Consider the following 21,590-nt stretch of genomic DNA (forward strand, 5'->3'; position numbering starts at 1 on the left):
AAACTTTATCCTCTGTGGAGGAAAAATTCAACGATTGTGAAAGAGCACTCCTGGCAACAGTGTGGGCATTGAAGAATTACCGCCTGTTCATCCAAGGGGAAAACATCATAGTGGAGACTCCACACCAGCCTCTGCAATACCTTCAAAGTGACAGAATCCGGGCCGGAAATGTGAGTAATTCCCGAATTACTTCCTGGATTCTGTCAATGCAAGGCTTTCCTGTGGAGGTCAGATATGGCCAAAACAAGAAGTGTCCCCTCGCGCAAGGTCTGGCTGACTTGCATGATTGTGCCAGAGAAAACTGTCTCGAGGACGAAAGTCTAAAAATCAAGGACAACATGGAGGCATACCTTAATTCCCCACACAAAGTCTTTGAAGAAGACAAGTGTGAGGGAATGCCCACTGTCTATGTGGATGGATGCTCTTACCATGTTGACAACAACGGGGAAAAAGAACTGGTGGCTGGCGTAGGGAATGCATGGGTGAATGAGTCCCCAGAACCATCCGCTGGGTACATAATTGGTCCCCGAAGTAGTCAGGTAGCACAGTTGATGGCTGTGCATCAAGCCATCCTCACTGCTGTCCAACATCAACTCCACAAACTGGTCATAATCACGGATTTGGATTATGTACGGAACGGGTTTGTGGAGCACATGGTTAATTGGAAAACCAGAGGCATGCTGTGTGCTAACAACAAACCCTTGAAACATGGGAAGTTGATCCAAAATATTGATGATCTGGTCACATCGAATGGGATGACCATCTACTGGAAGAAGATCAAGGGTCATTCCAAAGTAGAGGGACCAGAGAAAACTGGAAATGACTTAGCTGATCAGCTGGCCAAAACCGGGGCCATCCAAGGGGATCTAATAGAAATAGAGTCCCTGTTGGGGGAAATCCAGGTCACTGCTATCACTAGGTCCCAGACAAATGCTCACAATGATCTTTCAACTGCACAATGGAGTAAGAAGACCCCTGATGCTGATTTAATTACAGCTCAAAAGGGGGATCCAATAATTGGTAAGTTTTACCAACACATTGAGGACCCTGAGAACTTTCCCCTGACGGATACCGATTACATTGGGAAGGAGGACCTTAGAGTGTTGATGAAATGTCCAAAGATGTTCCGAATCCAAGATGGTTTGTTGGTATGGAAATCCCAAGCTGGCCATGATCAGTGGGTGGTCCCTACCTCATTCCGAAGCCTGATGTTAAGTCACGCCCATGAAGCGGCCACCGCCGGTCATAGGGAGTTTCACACAACACTGGAAATCTTAAGAGAGGTTGCATACTGGCCACACATGGGGCAGGACCTCGACCAATACTTGAAGGGGTGTCTTGTGTGTGCACAATTTCAACCAACATCCCTCACACACCGTGCGCCTCTCCAAAAGAGGGGGATGACACTGCCATGGTCAGATTTGCAAATCGACTTTGTAGGCCCTGTGATTCGCTCATCTAGAGGAAACAAGTACATGTTGACGGTTACATGCTTGTTTACCAAATGGGTGGAATGTCTCCCGGCCCCAAATTGCAAGGCAGAAACAGAAGCTGCCCTGATGATTAACCACATCTTTTCCCGTTTTGGTCTACCTCAAAGGATTGAGTCAGAAAAAGGTAGCCACTTCACCAGCGAGATAATGACAAAGATGTGGGAGATACTGGGGGTCAAAAGGAAGCTACATATTGCTTACCGGCCAGCTTCTTCTGGAGCAGTAGAGAGATACAGCCGAACCATTGTGAGCATATTAAAAAAGTTTGTGGTAGATACTGGGCCAAGTTGGGATATCCGATTACCTCTGGTCCTAATGGCCATCAGATCTACCCCTTCATCTGCAACTAAAATGTCCCCGTTTCAGCTGATGACTGGACGCAAGATGGTGCTTCCCCAGCATTTGCTCTACAGGACCCAAGAGCAGACGTTGATAAACGCCTCCACAACTCATGAGTATGTGGAGAATTTAAGGAAACACCTCCAACATGCTTTTGCCTATGCTCAGCGGAATCTAGAAAGATCAGCTGATAGCATGAAGACCCATTACGATTTGAAAACTTCCAGGAAAGTATATAATGTGGGAGACCGAGTCTATCTATACAATTTCCAAAGAAACCAGGCCAAACAGTGAAAATGTTTGCCTACATGGAAGGTACCGTTTGAAATTATAGACAAGGTCTCCCCAGTAGCTTATAAGATCCGCATCCCCAAAGGTAGTCTGGCAGAAGGGGAAGACAAGTGGGTCCATATAAATCCGCTTAAGTGTTGCCATCCCAGGCACACTCTGCAGCAACTGGAGGAGTCCTCTGGAATACCAGACGAGACTGCTCCAGATTAATTCAGTTCCACCCTAAAATATTCCACATATAGCCTGTAAAATTCTATGATTCTTGAATATGTCCTCACCTCCTGACTTAAAAAAATGTATATGTTCATGTTTTTGACTATAAAATGTATATGCCGCCCCACTATATCAATAGTGGGGGAGAAATGTCCAGGAATGTGTATTGCCGCTTTGCTTTATCATCCTACGAGAGATGAAACCCGGAGACTGACCACAGAAGATGACCTGGAGACCGGGAGCAAAGATCCGAGGGGACCGGGGTACTGCCCAATATTCCCATCAGGACCGGCGAGGAGAACCGATCGATCCAACTGGAGAGAGGAAAAGATGCTGAAATGTGCCATCTACGGAATTGGAAGAAGATGATGCGGACATACCAGCGCGTGGATCAAAACATCCTTTGCACCCGACTCCCCCTCAACTCGAAATCAAAGCGCTGTCGGGCGGGTGGGCTTGTCAAGGGTTTTGACCCATGTTGAATTATTTGACTGGGTAGATGTTAGGATGAGCTGTCGCTGCTCATCATTCTATCCCAGAACCAGGAGAACCGCGCAGTTTTGTGCACATCAAAATGGTCACCTAACCTGCGTTACCAAGCAAGCATGATGGACCAGAAGTGCCTGGGGTGGAAGGTGGTGCCAAAGGAAAAATAGCAGTGCCTGTTAGATCAAAAGCGCCTTGAAATCACTGCTGTTTCTCTGAAGTGCAAGCTCAAAATGTCCATTTCAATTTGTTCAAAATCCGTTTTTATTGATGTCAACAAGTTGCTAAAATCATGGGCACAAGACCAATCTAAAGATTAAACCTTCTTGAGGGGGGTTCCACATCACCACTCTACTGTAAGGATGCCCATCAAAACAATGGCAGCAATGATTAGAGCTGTCAAGCAAAATCCTCCTGTCAAATTCAACTCCTAAAAAAATAGCTGCAGTACCAGCTTTGGACACAAGCCGGCGCTAGCGGTCTAAACTCTGACAGTAGAACTGTACTTCAGGAGTCGCCAGCCTCCTGAGACAGCTGGAAACTTCAAAGCCTTTTTGGTTAATTAAACATTTAAACACCTACTGTTCCCGGAAGACAGGCTGATTCAATTAACATTGCAAGAGGCTGGGAAACCTTCTCACCTCAGAACTACACACAAGATGCCAGGAGATCACATGGACATGCTAACCAAATGCAGAGTGGCCCCCTGGCCTGCTGACCTCAGCCGACACAATATACTCTTGCAATTGAATGGGGTATGTTAATTTGGGTGTGGATGGTAAACAGAGCTCTGCCTGGCAGAAGAGACATGTGGTCCCTGACTACCAAGTTTCTGGGGGCGGACCCAGACACTTTTTGTGAATTGAATTGAAGGCAAATATATGTTTTATAAAAACACTGATAACTAATTGTAACCAGATGACAGAAATGTACAACTTTGGGATCTTTAAATTGACACATTCATTCCCAGTTCAAAACTGGGCTGGTCGCTCTGTGATGTTCTGAGCCAAAACCCCGCTAATTATTAATACTACAGACACTGTGTTTATGCTAGAGACCTAGTACATTAAAGGAATATGGGTAGAAAGGCGGTGTAGATGTGTGCCATTTTTGGTAAACGTCCGATATTGGTAAATCAACTAAAAATGAAAATAAGTTGTCATTTTTGAATGCAAGCCCCTTGGAAGATCAGAGTTGGGCCAGAATGTACCTTAAGTAATCTGTAATATGTACATGTAATGTCAAACAACTGTGTATCTGGGAGATATGTGTAGTTATGAAAAATGATTTCTAAGGTAAAAGCAAAGGGGCGTTTCTTCAATAGATCGTAAATGGCTGACATCACTCTGACACACTATCCTTTCTCAAATCAGGGACCAAAGAATCCTTTGGCCTATCAAATCTTGAGAGGGTTGGGCATGCAGAATTAGCCGACCTGCCCATTTTCAAAACACATAAAAAGAGCCACTGGAAGCCAGACAGGGACTTTCTTTTTCACTTTCTGCGGAGCATTTTGACAGACAACTTCACATCCAGACTTCAGACTTCAAATCCATCAATCTCCAGAGACCAGAAATTAACTCCAGAACTTGTAGCAGAGAGGCCTGAATCCACAAGCTGAATCCTTTTTCAGCAGGCCTCCAAATCATTTGCAAACTATTCAACAGCCGGGCGAGCTGTTTGAATTTTGGCCAAGAACATTTGCCAGAACCAGAGACCCAGAAGGCAGAATTATCCAGAGAGACCAGACCCAGACCAGATCGCTGTGCAGTGCTGAGAGCTGACCCAGATTGCTTTGCGCGGAACCAGTACCAGAGAACCACAGCCAATTCTGACCCGATCCATGAAGAAGTCGCATTCCTGTCCAACATATAGTGTGAGTACTCAGCTAGGACTGTGAAAAACCAAGCTCTTAGTTTAAAATAATCTAATTCAAACTATTTTAACCTATTGAGAACTGCATCATCAGAAATCGTGTCCATCCTGTTGATTCAAACCTTCCAAAGCGCATCTGTCATTCTGAAACTGTAATTTAAGTTCTGAAAATCTACCTCCACAAAATCGGCCGTATCGCTTGAACCGTTTGTCCTAGGGACGAAATTTTACTTTCATCTTAAAGCTACGATTCTGGGCCTTCCAACGAACCCAGGACTTTCTATTCATTATACTTTTTCCGTAATCGCGCTCGACGCACTCAGAAAAAATTGCCGCGATTTGCGATTTGGCTCAATTTCTTCACTTGTCAAAATAGCAGCTCCTTCCTTTCCTTTGCTGAAATTCGTTTGCAACCTGACAATAATTCATAGAGCATTGCTAAAGTGATCCTGAACTAATTTAAAGTAGCTATCACTCACCCTGAACCTCTAGAGGGAATTAAAATAATTTTTAACATATTTTTCCCTTCTTTGCATACTACCTTTAAGGTACTTTGCCTGTGTTTAAAATCATCCCCGTTTCTCTAAGCTTGCTAGGGGGGAACTGAATTTGTATTGTACTGTGATTGTATTCCTGAAGACTGTGGGTGTTACTTCCATCTCCTTACATTGCATAGAGGGGGGTGAATTGACAAAAGGGGAAAAGTGATTATATTATGTTTTGCTGAAATCATCTCAAGTTTATTCCTGTATTGCTTTTTATTCATCTTTGCATCTCCTTGAAACCATAAAGCATTCTCTGATACCTTATTCCCCTGTTCCTAGTCATAAGTCACCAGAACTGTGCTATTGAAGGATTACCTATTATTATAAAAGTGTGATTGATATATATATATATATATATATATATATATATATATATATATATATATATATATCAGAGAAACTGAAGGAAGAAAGGCGGACCGCACTCAGCATGGATCCAGAAGGGTCCCACAATCCCAAAAGGGGAGAGGACCCCCAGAAAGAGTGCACAATGCTCACACAATATGTGAAGAATGTAAAAATTATTTTAATAATAACAATAACCTGCACGGTGTGTGCAGAGCAAGAAAAAGGGGGGGGAAGACTGGGGAAACAGCAAGACAGACAGAGGCAGGACGCCCGGTAAGCGGCCCACCCACAACGCGTTTCACGCTCAACTGAGCGCTTGATCACGATATATATTCAGTGAAAAAACTTTGTTAAAGGAACATTATGGTTAAGTTGCGCTACTACTACTAAAAACCTATGAAATTCAGTGAAAAAACTTTGTTAAAGGGACGTTATGGTTCAAAGTAAAACCGAAAAAACCTCTGAATTCGGCAGTTATGGTAAGATAAGCAACCATAACTCGCGCCACCGTGCACTGCTAACACTAACACCCAGGACATCAAAGATGGCATCACACATGTCATTGATGACATCACTGATGACATCACATGGCTGGCTCTCCCTTTCTTTCCTTTATTGACATATCTAAGCCACATAGATTTCTTCAGTAACAGTCAGGAAGTAAAAATTGAAAAGGTACTATATTTTTAGAGTTAGGTTCAAGTCATATCATATGAAACATAAATATAGCGGAAGACACAGGCTTGAAAGAGAGCAATCCTTTCTGTGCATGAAGATAATCATTAGAGTTATGAGCACTTTCTTATAGTTTTATTTTCATTACTATATCTTCCCTGTATATGCTCATATTTGTATACTTTGTACTCACACTCCTTTACTTAGGGTTCACTGACATCATTTGATACACATACATACAGTAAGTAGCAGCTTTGAAACAGAGCAATCATTTCTCTGCATAAAGATAATCAGTTAGGTTATGAACTATTTCTGCTACTACTTCTGCTTTTTTGCTTACTTCTCTGTCCCTGTATATACTCATATTTGTATATGCTGTTGTCTCTTTGTGTTTTGTCTGTAATAAGTGGGTTTTATTAACTACTTATTACATGCTTCACAGTACGCACAACTCTAATAAGAAAGCAGTTATCATTTCATTATTCTACATGGCAAGATTATGAATATTGCACCTTCATCATGTATACTGCACCCACTGCCTAAGTTTCTGCATGAGTTGCTTAGTATACTGGATAGAACTTCATAATAGAATGCTATTTATATCAATGCATTGCTTAATGGACTAATTAGCTCATGATATGCATTCAAATGATCCTTGACACTTCTTGGTCAACATTATAAGAATCCCTCCTACAGAGTTTTCATGAAAAATAAATGCACATGTGATGTCATCAGTGATGTCATCAATGACATTTGTGATGTCATCTTTGATGTCCTGGGTGTTAGTGTTAGCAGTGCACGGTGGCGCGAGTTATGGTTGCTTATCTTACCATAACTGCCGAATTTCAGGGGTTTTTCGGTTTTACTTTGAACCATAACGTCCCTTTAACAAAGTTTTTTCACTGAATTTCATAGGTTTTTAGTAGCGCAACTTAACCATAACGTCCCTTTAACAAAGTTTTTTCACTGAATTTCATAGGTTTTTAGTAGCACAACTTAACCATAATATCCCTGACATGTAACATAGAACATACTAACCCCCTCGTAGTGATTTTCATGTCCGCGGACTACCGCCATGTCCGCGGACACATCGAAAATCTGAGCGTGGTGAATGTAAATTTAAATAGTGTGCCCCATTTCCCCTTTGAAGTTGGCTCTGAAAAGAGACGTTTTTTTTTTTTTTTTACAGATGCTTGACAGACACCTGTTATTTTATATTTTTTTTCTTGTTTTTTTTTTCTTACTTTACTCCTAAAATCTTCACATAACCTTCTCCAAAGCAACACTTACATTCCAAAATAGAAAGGCATTTCCGGTAAAAGATAAAGAAATGCCATCTTCTTTAAAATTAACAGCATTACTGGCATCAATATTCTCATTGTTACAGAAGAACATACCAGCTCTAAGCATGAAGGCACACATGCCTCGGTTGATGACACACCTAGCAATGTTTTGCTGAGGACAAAAAACTGAACTATTGTCCCATATTGCCCTAGGTAGTAATCCAGAAAAAATTACTTTCGCATTTGGAAGGATCTTCATTACGGCTTGAACCAAGCGTTCCAAATCAGCCAACAAAGTAGGGGCACTGACGTTGCCCAAATGGAAAGCACCATAGTGCAAAATTACCACATGCGGACTATTCATCGTGGCCATATCCGCACCAACTTGTACAATTCCCTGTACATTGCAATCAGGCACAGTGCTCCACACCACCTCCACTCCTTTCACATCAAAGTTCTTTGCAACATGCCTGCATTCAGCGTAATGCTGTAAACCATGCACAAACATATCTCCGAGCAACAACACCCTGACTTTCTCCACTTCTGCCATCTTCACCACACACAGTCTCTTTCAACACAAATCCACACCTCGACATCTGATTGGCTGATCCGTACAGTCTTCTTTCCATGTTGGATTTCCTGGAAAAACCCGGATGTACCACGCCCTGTCCACGAACAGCCGCGGTGTCCGCGGACGGCGTCCACTTTACTCTCTGTGCCATTCCCTCATTGCATACAGCTAAGCAATCACACAATACGAATAACGTCCTCAGAATACCCCCATTTTGAGAATTTTCGAACATTTCAGGACAATTATCATTTCATTATTCAACATATTAACATTACAAATATTATACTTTTATCTTGTACTCTGCACACAATGCTATCTTTCTCCATTTGTAGCTCAGGATACTACATAGAATCCCATAATACAATGCTATTTATATCAATGCATCGTTCAAAGCACTAATAACGGTATGATATTTATTGCAATATCCTTCACACTTTTTTCGGAACATTATAATAAAAATCCCTAGTACACAAATTCCATGAAAAGTACATACACATGTGATGTCATCAGTGATTTCATCAATGACATTTGCAATGTCATCTTTGATGTCCTAGGTGTTAGTCTTAGCAGTGCATGGTGGTGGCGCGAGTTATTTTTCATACCTTACCGTAACTTGCTATTTTCAAGGGTCTTTCGGCTGTACTTAGAACCAAAACGTCCTTTAAACAAACTTTTTTTAATATCACGCAAACAATATACAAACATGGCGTGCAAAAACCAACTTCTACAGATGGCTTTACACAGAATGTTGCAAAGTAAGAATTTATGCTTGTTCACAGTGAAGGTCAGCTGCTTCCATTTTTTTCTCGGGCCCCGGAGAGGCTCACAAAGCAGACTATAAGGTTGTATTGTGTTTTGACCTTGACAGACAGAGATTGTGATGAAAGACTTCTCTTGAAGGAGTGTTGCTAAAACGTAAGAGAAGATAAAGATTAAATTTCTGAAACGAAACCACTTTTATATATTATATCACTATGCGAAAGATCGTTGGCACACGCGGAGTCGTATTTTGGGACTGCACCACTCGTAGACAATGGAAATTGCAATTGTACTGTAAGTAACCCTTTAGATTACTTTATACCAAATATAATTACAATAGCGTAGCATTAAAGACCGCTGAAGTTGAACTTGTTCGTTGAAAGTGGCATAATGATTTATACCGTGCACTATCACCGCCGAATTGATCCCCTGTCGTTTAGAGGGCTCTGAAAAAGGCAGACGACACAGGGTGGGTTAATAGAAATAATTTAACTGGTCTATAGGCGGTCAAGCGCTCTACTCGATGTGCCACTTCACTGTAGCCTGTCAAGTGGCACAGCGAGTACAGCGCTCGCTTTGACATCCGTGCACAGCTTGCTAACGCAAGTTTGAAACCCGGCAAGGCGAAACTCAGCCTTTCATCCTTCCGTGGTCGATAAATGAGCACCACACACCGTGGTTAATAATAAGCACCGCTTACATACCTCACGGTTCTTAGCGCTATATGAATGGGAAAATATTATTATTTTATTATTAACATACTCTGTTGCACTATCTTCGATAGCAAATAGTTCACGCCCTAATAAATAAAATGATGATTTTTAATGAAGATTGGCTGGTGAGACTAATTTATGTTTTTTAAAACAGGTACGTGGCCCCATTTTGTCTATGTCACGATTTACAGACTCCAGCGGATGGGGTCTTCAACTGCCAGGTGCAAGTCCAAATATGCAACTTCATGACCTTCACCATTTTATGGGACAATCGCCAAGGACCAATATGCCCTTACGCAGTACTAGCGGCTACAAACAACATACCAACCAATAGAGTGGTCTAATGGCTCGTTGTTGGAGCAACCTTCCGATTATCAGAGCGACCATTTACTGCTTTTATCATAAACCAACAGCCTATCTACCGCAAAGGAACAACGCGTGGCTCCAAATAAACTTTTCCTGATCGACAGCAGAGACAATAGCAAATCGCTCAATATTCACTAAACATTTCATGTGAAATAAATGTACTTTACCAAATGTACAATCCTGCTGTTTACTTTTAAACCACAGTTTCATATTCCGAATTGTGGCGCACTGCGTTGTAAGCTGATCTAACACTCTCTGTACCGCAAAGGAACATCGCGTGTCTCAACATGAACTTTTGCGGATCGACAACAAAGACAAATGCAAATTGCTGAATATTCTCTAAACATTTGATGTCAAATAAATGTACTTTACAACATTTACAATCTTGCTCTTTGCTTTTAAATCACAGTTTCATATTCCGAATTGTGGCGCGCTGTGTTGTGACATAATGTGTGTTGTCTTCCGGGTTCTGTGAAAAGTTGCGTAGTACTGGAGACGACTGGGCGCGTTTGATTACGCACCCTGTAACGTCATGGAGAGAGGCGGGGAATATGAATGCTTTGATAATATCAGGCTTAGGGGCGGGAGATATGATTTAGTGTCGCAAAAGCAAATCAGCCAGGTCAATAGCGCCAGTCATAGGATTATCACATAATGTCGGCGCACACCAGCCGGATTTATCGTTTCTTTAGTGGACAAAAAGTCGGTTGACCCCCCTAGGAAATTGTACTATTAGCGAACAAAAAGAGTGCTCTTAAAACACTTTCACCCTGACAATACAAACAACGTTCTCAGAACACCCCCATTTTGTGTAATTGCAACCATTTCGGGACACTGCGAGTGTTCTTAGAACACATTCAACTAGACAGATTCCAATACGGACAGCGTCCTGAGGACACCCCCAGTTTGTGTATTTACGAACAATTAAGTACACCGCAAGAGTTCATAGCTCATTTTTACCTTCCTTGGGAACAAAAATGACACATACTCCGTCCTCTAAACACCCCACCATTTAGTTTATTTACAAAATGTCAGAACAGCCGTGTTCTCCGCGGACAAATCGAACGCAACAAAAAGGTCTAGCACATAAAAAAAAAAACATTGAACCTATCTCATACTCCCCCACCCTCCCCAAACACTCTTACACACCAACACACGGCACTAAATACAATTTTTTTATCCACGTTTCACTGCGCTGTACGCGGTCGACTGCGAATACAAGATGGCGGGCGCCACAGAAAATCTGACGCGCTCCACGCCCCTCGCCGTCCAATCAGTGAACACGTCGCATGTCCGCGGACATGACGCAAGCCCATGGGCCAATCGGGGTGCTGTCCGCGGAGCGAACAGGGAAGTCCATCCGCGAACGCAGATATCACTAATTTTTTTGCCTTACATTTTGGTCATTTTTAAAAAAACTACTGGACAGATTTACACCAAATTTACAAAAGCAAGCTTTTGGGACCAGGCCGCCGCTCCTGCCGCAAATTTGGTGTAAATCCGTATAGCGGTTCGGGCTGTAGCCGTGCGCACAGTTTTTTCCCATTCAGTCTATGGGAAAAAAAAGTTTTGGGACCCCCCCCTATAACATTTCCCCCCCTGGACGAATCCTCACCAAACTTTGCAAAAAAAAATCTGAGTGACCCAACTACTTTTTTTGCAAAGTTTGGTGAGGATCCGTCCAGGGAGAGCGAAGTTATAAGCCACCCAAAAAGTGCTCTTCCTATGGAAACAGCAACTTAACCATAACTACATGGCCACTACCGTGGCCATGTAATATATATATATATATTGTTTAATCCTCAAAAAAACCTTTAAAATTTGCAAAACAAACTTACTTCTTGGCTCAGTGGGGTTAGGGGGATTCTAAGAGAGGGGTGTTATATAACGGTTGTCATCCAGAGTACACGAACTGGACATAAAAATATATAAATAAGGGCTTCCCTTAAGCAATCCCAGACAAGGCACTGACGTAGTGGGACTGCTTGATTGGAGTCATTAACATTACAGTAGTCTGAAAGCAATACATTCTCAACACTTCTCAGTGCTTTAGGTTTCGGAAAAACCCAAATATTGGCAGGCCTCCCCATCACCACCTCAAATGGTGAGAGCCGTGCTTAGTTTGAGGGGTAGTGCGCATGGATAGTAACACGAACGGTAAGGCGTCCGGCCATTTTAGTGTGGTACCGGCACACGTCTTAGCGAGCTTGTTCTTTAGGATACCGTTATGTCTCTCTACCAACCCGGCACTTTGAGGATGTCTAGCCGAATGAAATCGCTTATCAATATGTAGTGCCGTACATATCTGTAAAATTACAGCAGCAACAAAATGTGGACCATTGTCCGACCAAATGACTCTTGGCAACCCAAACCGCGGAAAGTACTCTTTTATCATAATTTTCAGAGTGGTCATGGCTGTAGCATCTTTGACAGGGAAAGCCTCAACCCATTTACTAAAGGCACAAATGACCACAAGGACATATTTTAAGCTATTGCACCACTCCATCTCAATAAAATCAAAATGAATCACTTCAAACGGGACAGAAGGAGGCCCAAAGCTACCCCTTGGAGTCACCGTCCCCTTCCCCACATTGTGCTGTAGGCAAATCATGCAATTTTCGACATAATGCTGTGCAGTTTTTGAAATCTTATCATTTACCCAGACTCTCTCTAACATTTTTGTGATCTGTTGAGCACACACATGTGTGGGACCGTGTGCCATAGTAACCATCATGACTATGTAGGCATTAGGAAGTAACCATTTCCCTTCAACTGTGCCCACCCAACACCCATCATCATCTAATTTCCCCAAGCCTTCAGCCCATTTCTTAGATTCTTCCATTGTGGCATCAGCTTGGATATCCAGCACAGACCCAAAATCCTCGTCCATTACATAGACATCCCTAGTTTCTCTTAGAGCATACATTTCTGTGCGAAGATCTGTGGCAGTTTGTCTGGCTATCTGATCAGCGAAAGCATTCCCTTTTCCTACATCATCTGTGATCTTGCGGTGTGCTGCACATTTCATGATTGCTAACTGACTAGGGAGCGCGAGCACCGAGAGCAATTGTACTATCAAGGGGCCATGCTGAATCTTGGTCCCATGTGATGTTAGAAACCCTCTCTCTGACCAAAGTCTCCCAAAGTTGTGAGCCACCCCAAAAGCATACTGACTGTCAGTATGTATATTCACTGTTAGCCCTTCGGAAAGCTCACAAGCTCGGGTAATGCTATAATCTCTGCGGCCTGCGCGGAGTTATGCGTAATTCGCTTGGTCTCTACAACCGTGCTTAATGTAGTGACTGCATAAGCAGCTGTGGATGTACCATCCGGAAGTTTGAAGCAGGAGCCATCACAACATAGCTCCACTTCCGCATTATCCAATGGAGTGTCCTTAAGATAAATTCTGCCCTTTGTTTCTTGTTCAGTAGTATACAGGCAGTCATGTGACTCGTCATCACCGCAAACAGTATATTGCGGGAAAGGTAGGAGTTCAGCCGGATTAAGAACACAACACCTCCTAATTTGGATGTGGGGAGAAAACAGAATCAATTCATATCTCGTCAATCGTGCAGAAGTGAGGTGTTGCGTTTGGGTTTTTGTTCAATAGAACATCTACAGAGTGAGGCACCATCAGGGTTAGATCATGGCCTAGGACCATTCCCTCACTCTGCTTTACAGACGCGGCAGCAGCAGCGACAGCTCGCAAACATCTTGGCAAAGCGCATGCGACAGGATCAAGGACAGAAGAGTAGTAACCGCACGGCCTATTCTTCCCTCCATGTTCCTGCATTAATACAGCCAAAGCACATCCATCACATTCATGCACAAACAACACAAAGGCCTTGTTGTAATTTGGTGTACCAAAAACCGGTGCAGAGCATAATGCAGTCTTGAGAAGCTCAAATGATTGTTGATGTTCCGATTTCCATGGCAATGGCGAAGAAATGCCCTTCTTTGTCAAAGCCAACATCGGTTTTATCACTAGTGAAAAGTTTGGGAACCTACAGTAAGACGCCATACCTATTAAGGCTTTGACTTCCTTCTGTGTATTTGGGACAGACATGCCAGAAATGTATTTTATTCTTTCAGGTGTCAATCTTCTTCCCTCCTTTGACAGGAGGTAGCCTAAATAGGCGACCTCCTGGCAACAATATTGAAACTTTTTAAGCAAAGCTTTGTGACCATGCTTAGCTAGATGGATGAGCAACAATACAGTGCCCTCTTTACAAGAGCTCTCAGAATCTGCTGCTAAAAGCAAGTCGTCAACGTACTGAAGCAGCGTAGAAGTAGGGGGTAATTCAAGAGTATCAAGCTGTTCTTTCAAGGCCCTACTATAAATGCTAGGACTCTCAGTGTAACCTTGAGGTGCACGAGTAAATGTGAACAAGCGTCCCCCTAAGGTGAACGCAAACAAATATCTACTGTCCTTGTGTATAGGAATACTGAAGAAAGCATTCTTCAGGTCCACAACACTGAAGTAAGTAGCCGTAGCTGGAATCATAGTTAATATCGTCGTCACATCAGGCACAATTGGAAATTTCGGAACGACAACTCTATTGATGGCACGCAAATCAATTATAAAACGAAACGGAATAGCATTACCGCCTTTTTTGTATATGGGTAAGATCGGACTATTGCACAAACTTCCTGTAATCTCCTCAATCACCCACGATGCACACAATCAGAAACAATGCTCTTCAAAGCTCGCTCACCTTTAACCAAGATCTTATACTGCGGGATAAGTGGCAGCTTAATACCATGTTTCAAGACTATTCTAACAGGCTCAATCTGTAGAACACCAACATCATTGTCGTCAGCTGCCCACAAACACTCCGGGACATTACTGAATTCTGGTGGCAGAGGTCTAGTCAAAAATTGTGAAACAGAAAACTGCTGTGGTGAAATCGTCAAACGCACTCCATCAGATGAACAATGAATTACCGCATTTAATTCCTTCAACTGATTCAACCCCAACAAATTTTCCCCACAATTCGAAGTCAAATGAAATTGACAGTGGTCCGTAAAGGGACCCAAAGAAATAGGTACCGGCGAAGAAACCGGACAAATGACTGGTGTGCCAGAAAACCCTACAGAGACATTGGTTTGCCCTGACAGTGGAATGTTTGGAACCCGAGAATGATCAATGGGGCACTTCTGTGCTCCAGTGTCTATCAAGAACTGATGTTTCCTATTTCCCACTACCATTTCAACTTAGGGACCTTTCTGACTAATGGGAATAGGTGTAGGTTCCAAACCCTGCTTCGAGCAATCCTAACGAAACAGAATATCATCAAGAGGAAGTTCCTCAGAGAGGTAAGCAGCAGAGGGGTGATCGTATATGTTTCTAGTATCCACACTCGAAGTCTGATTGTTCTGTGAAAAAGGTTGCTGAGGATCCTGTAGAAACTGACCTCTACCAGGGCCCCCCACCCCGGGGCGACCTCTGGGTCGTCTACCCATACTCCCAAATCTGTTATTCGACCTCTGTCGAAGGACGGGGCATTGTGCACGCCAATGACCCTCCTGGCGACAATAGGCACACTGGTTAATGTTCACAGGACCCAAGGGCACTTTCCCTTGTGGAACATACTGTCCTCTAATCTACGAACTACCCCCTCTGGGGCCTCTAACAATTTGTTGCAACAATACTTTAGTCTTTAAGTCTCCTTTTCGCTTTTCTACTCTATCTTTTTCATTATTGACACGGTTCTTGTAGTACTGAGCCATGTGCAGTACTTCTGATTGGGATTTCGCCTGCCAAGCGCTCTCGGAAGACATAATCTGTGACTGGATGTCAGGCAGCAATCCAAGCATGAATTTGTCCACAAATAACCTTTTCCCAGACTCTGTGCCTAAATCCTGTCCACTGAAGTCCGAGAATACGTGTTCGAACCAATTAAAGAATTCGGTGGCACCCTCAGATTTTCCTTGGACACAGGCCGTAAGCTTGTCCCAAATAATTCTTTTTTCGGGAATTATAGTTTTTAATTTCGCAATGATTCTGTCAGGCAAAGTGAGTATCACCTGAGGCGGTCTCTCACCAGCTGGCCTTTCCCCGTCAAGCCTAGTTATATTAGCCCACGTATCTCCCAACCCAGGTGCATCATCTATTGTTCTAACCTGCTTCCACAAATCTACGGGCAGGAGTACAGGGAATAATAAATCAATATCGCCTAGGGTGAACACTGAGGACTGCAAGACGGACTCTATCTCTTTATAGAATCCTGTCGGATTTTTCCTAATGTCGGGAATAGATTGCCTAATAGTGTTCACTTCCTGTTGTGAAAACGGGACGTGAACAAACTGTGATACATAATGTGCGGGAATGTCCACAGCAGCTATGCCTGCTGCAACATTAGCGGCAATCTCAACTTTTGGGACAAATGTCGGAGGTACCTCTCTCATAGGCAACTGAGATATAGGCAACTCCGAACGCTTACTAAGCAACAGAGCTAAGTCGAGTGCTAAAGCAGTCGAAGAAGTGTCAAGTGAAAAAGCTCTCTTATAAATACCCAGTAACTCTGTGGGACAACTAACCTTCTTCCTCACACATTCATCCTGCAGGTACTCTACCATTACCTGAATCACCTTCCTCTGCATTTGTAGTGTATATTGACTGTATGTGTCATATACCTCAACCGGAGTTATCGATAAATCCGAAATCCATCTAATCGCATCTCTTGTACAAATTTGCGCTTCCTCAGATGCCCATTTGCGACACGGAAGAAATTGTTTCTGTACATACATACTATCTTCTTCGTCATCCTCATTCCGGAACTTCTCCAAATCTCTCCTATACTCAAACAACCTCTCGACATGCTCATGTACTTTCTCCACAGTGTCTCTTGAAAGTGCTAAAGTATTCAGATCCCTCAGCCTTTGTGGGAGATACACATTATTTAATTTACCCCACATTTCGCATACATTAATCCCTAAACCTTCAATAAAAACATTTTTCTCAGGAAAATTATCCATATTAGACAGTGTGGCAAAAACATTAGCTCGATCATCTCTCTCCATACAATGCTTAGCCCATGCAAACAAATCCCGCTTTTTATCTGTAGGGACAGTATTACGAGTAACAACCTTCGACCCCTCACCCCGATCAACTTTAGACAGTGCAGAACCACTCGGGAGTGGAGGTGCAGGCAGATTCAATGGAGGTGTTATTACTGGTGCAATGGGAAGAGGTAGTAGAGCAGGCGGAGGAACAACAGCCGGAAGAATAGGAACAACAGGTTGAGCAGGGAGAGCAGGAATAACAGCAGGAAGAGGAAAAGCAACAGGAAGAGGATCATACGGAGGTGGTGCAGAGGCACCAGGCCTTCGCTCGTTTAACAATTTGTCGAGAAACTCATCAGAAACATGAAGGTCTTTAGAAGGATAGATTTTCTGAATACCGAGTGAGAAAGCCCTATCCATATTCCTAACTGACTCAGACAGTTTGTCCTGATCATATAACAACGCCTTTTCAGCGTTTGTTTTATGACGGCGCGCATGTTTTTCCCTACTCTTAAGCTGCTGCAACAATTCTTTTTTCCAATTCTGTAGAACATCAAATGCTGCGGGTCTGGCCTTTTTCTTTAACAAGACTGACTCTAAGTATTCAATACAAGGGATCTCAAAACTACCATTGATTGGCCACTGAAGTTCGGAGGCATGTCTGGTTTGTCTGTGCCAAATATCATTAAATACTACACTTCCAATGCCATGTTTACAATACATAGTAAACGCCGGCGTCCCCTCCTGTGGTGCCGGACGGCTAAATTCCAAAGATTGTCGATCGCTGCATAATAATGCCCTAAAGCAGCTAGACAATTTCCCAGGCATTTCTCAAAATACTTGGTGTTACTTGGTCAATAATTTTGTCTGCAGATACAATGCGCCAAATTCAAATTGTCAGGGTTAAATTAAGAGTCGGGTCACAACTCACCTGACCAAACCTAAGGAGGACCGTACGGTTTATCAGAGAACTTACCTAACGAATTTTACCTTGTGTTTGGTGATTTCGGCAAATCTGCCCGCCTCAAAAGTAGACCCTGGTCAAGATGCTGTCTCAGACTGCACGGCTATCGTCCAAGGATCGGATCGTGCAGCGCTGTAGAGGTGTCGCGTCTCGTTCAGTCGGGCCCGTAGTATCACACCGTCCAATCCCGGTCCGATAGCATGCGTCAACCTTCAATGGTCCGGCATCAATCTTGAGGGTCCCTATTCGGGCGCCAACTGTGAAAACAGAAAAATAATATGAGGCCGGGAAACCCAAAGGAAACACACCAAACACCGGTTACAAAGAAACGAACAAAGTACTTTATTTTAAGGTCAAGCAGTGACACAGTCAATGACAGATCGGATAGCTATCGGCCCTCAGTACAACACAACGAACTTCAACGGGGTTCAATGTATTCAGTGAGAGACTGTACATTGGGACATTCAGGCTTATATACATTTCTCCAGCCTGTTGTCCAACCCCTTCGCGGATTAACCATTCCATGAATGTATTACTGGTCTAGGGTCTCTGGCAGGTCAACTTTTAATATATACATCAGTATGTGCATAGATCAGTTCCGTTGATACAGGTAATCCATTTACACACAGGTCAACAGAAGGACAAGGTCTCAGTTCACGACCCTAACAAGAGGCCTGTAGGCAACGTATACATTAGCTGTACGGAGGTCATGACGACGAGATTCTGTTCGGAATGGCATCGTCCACCATTTTGATGTACAGGGTGACTTTTACACAGCGAGAGAACCTAAAATGGTGGCTCGATTCAAGATGGCGGCTTACATCAATTTCTAAGGTCAAGACCTTGCCGTAGAGAGTTATTCGCTTATTGTTTTAAGCAACTTGGCATAGGCCAATATACATACAATCGTTACAATAGGAGGCATAATTTAATATCAATTTTGACAACCAGGTCTCTCATGTGAAATTCAGTTCTCCTATGGCGTACTACCCAGGGCTGTACTGTAGGGTGAATATGTAGTTTTATGAGCTTGCCTTTTAGGCAATCAATGCCTTTGAGGACATCATGGTGTTTGGCTAGTAGGTTGGTGATGTCAATGGAATCTGCAACATCACAGATGAACCAGATAATTCATAGGTCTTCAGCTGCACCCCCGCTAAGTAGACATTTGATTCCTGTGTTGACAACGTAGATCTTTGATTTGATTGCGGTCTCGCCTCTGCTTAGTTCGGTAATGAACCGTCCCTTTAGCGGGAGTGTCGTCTTGCTGCCATAGTCGAATAGGGGTGTTTCTGTTGTCTTGAGTTTCGGTTGAGGACACAGTGCCTGGAACATGGTGTTTGGCATTAAATTCACTGATGCTCCTGTGTCGATTGTCATAAGTGTCTCTTGACCCTCTATATTTAGGAGGCATTGGGGTCTTCTCGTTTTCTATCAGGTGGATATTGTTCCTCCTCTTGGTTCTTCCAGTCCCCACAGCCATCACTGTTTCTCCATGATCGTCCCCGGATTCGTCTGTAGACGAGTTGTCTTCCATTTCTACTCGACGCAAATCTAATTGTTTCTTCTTCTTGAAAAAAGGTTTGGCCTCATGCGGTTGTGGGCATTGTGGCTGCCTTGAGGATCTGTGCACGCGTGTGTAGTGATCCTTCCGGCCGCATGCTCCACATGTGGTTCCGTGAGCTGGGCAGTTTATCCTTCCGTGACATGCTCCTCCACACCATCTGCAATCGGTCAGCCCCAGGAGTCATCTGAGCCTTGTGTGGTAGGCATCCAGTGTCTCGTCCTTTATTTGCACTGTAGTGCAGAAATTTAAAATGTCATAGTCCCGATTTAACTGCGGCATAAAATGTGCTGTGAGGGCATCATTTGCTAGTTGGTATATGTCTGCACCATCGTTGATGACCGAAGAGTTTAAGATGCGCATCACGCCATCGTCCACGTTGAGCAGGAGGTGCAATCTCATTTTTCTGGGTGTTGTTATGTCTTTGCAGTCCATCGCCATTTTGAACTTTTGGATCCATAGCATCCAGCGGGGCCACACTGATGATGGATCTGTGTAGGGGTCAAAAGGCCCCAGTGCACTTGCGGCACCTCCATGATGTCTAGGGGATGGCACTGGCAGTGTTAGTGACACAACTATCCTTGACGGCGTGCTGGACCTTGGTTTGGAGAGAGCAGTTGCCATGTTGCCCTTATGTTGTTGTGCACGCCTGTGTGCTGATTGGCAATGGGCTCCTCCTCATGTGGGTTTTCCAAAGTCCAGGTGTTGGTCAGTGGTTCAGCAGTGCATGTTCCTCTCCAGAGCCTTCATGCTGCTTAGTTTGTGGCAGCCATTGCTGTTTCCTTCACCACATGTGGGGAAGGGTATCCACACTGTGTTTCTAAAAATGTGATAATTTTGGTTGTGTTGGGATGAAAATATGGGGCCACCTCTACGGGCCTTCTGGTGTGCAGCGTGGGAGGCACAGAACACACATCACACCAGTTTCAGATGGTGCCCCGATCTGCCTGCCTTCCAGTAGGGCGGGCACTTTATTTCACCTCACGTCACCGCGCATGTGGAATGTGAGGTGGATATAACAGCAGCCTTCATTGCAGTGGATATCTATGGACTGTGTCTGCTTTTTGCATTCTTAGAAAAAACAGTTAGAATTCATGTATAGCTTCTCTAAGCAGATTTTCTGCTAAAGCTAGAAGGGCAGTCGCTCAGAACTTCAAAGTACTGCACAACATGGATTAACTTTCTGGAAGTTCAAACATACCTAAGATACTGAAGGAAGTTTACCAGTGTTGTTGATGTTGGACAGGAACTCCTTCTATGAATGGCAAAATACCAGCACTTCATCTCTGTAAAGAAACAATGTTCACAGCTGGAGAGGCATAGCCCCTTCGCAGTATGTCTGACATATGTAATTCCTTAAAACATTTAAGCAGAATCAATGATCAGATTCTTTAGCCCTGGAATCAAGACAGTATAAATTGCTGTTTGTACCTTTTCCAAAAAGGGTGACTGAAATGCTAGTAACAATCTCTATGTATAAACACTAGGGACCTGATTCATGGAATTTTTTGCATGGTTCAAAGTGACTTTGCACTGCTGAAAAGTGACTTTGCACTGCCAACACATACCCTGTTTCACGGAACTCTACAAAGTGTATTTCTGCAGTGCAAAGTCAGTACAAAGTAAAAGTAATTTTTGCGGTACAAAATGACCTTGCATGCCCCTTGCATTGAAAAAACACACTTTTCAGTCAATTGTTTTTGCAGTAATTGGTTATTAGTACCCGGTGTGCTGGAATGAGACACACATCTATGCACCGATTAGTGTATGATTCCAAGCCTTTCCAGAAGATAATTCCTCTGACGTTGCGGCATGCTTCTAGTGCCGGTCCAGACCATTGTTTCAATGGAAAGGGAGAAGGGACTAGTTGTAGTCCCTTCTCCCTGTTCCATTTGTTTCTCTGGCCGCCATGGAAAGCGAGAAGGAACTACATGTATTCCCTTCTCTTTGATTCCTAGTGGGCCTTTTTTTTCTCGAGTCGAGAAACGGTGGCAGCTCCATTTCTCGACTCCAGAAAACTTGCAATTAGTACCCCGGTACATCAGAGGGGGGCCATTACTGGTCAGGTAATGCCCCGGGTGCTCCGTTAAAGCCCTTGCT

The sequence above is a fragment of the Ambystoma mexicanum genome, chromosome 4q, assembly GCF_040938575.1.
Source record: "Ambystoma mexicanum isolate Mex_15411 chromosome 4q, UKY_AmexF1_1, whole genome shotgun sequence".
NCBI lineage: Eukaryota > Metazoa > Chordata > Amphibia > Caudata > Ambystomatidae > Ambystoma > Ambystoma mexicanum.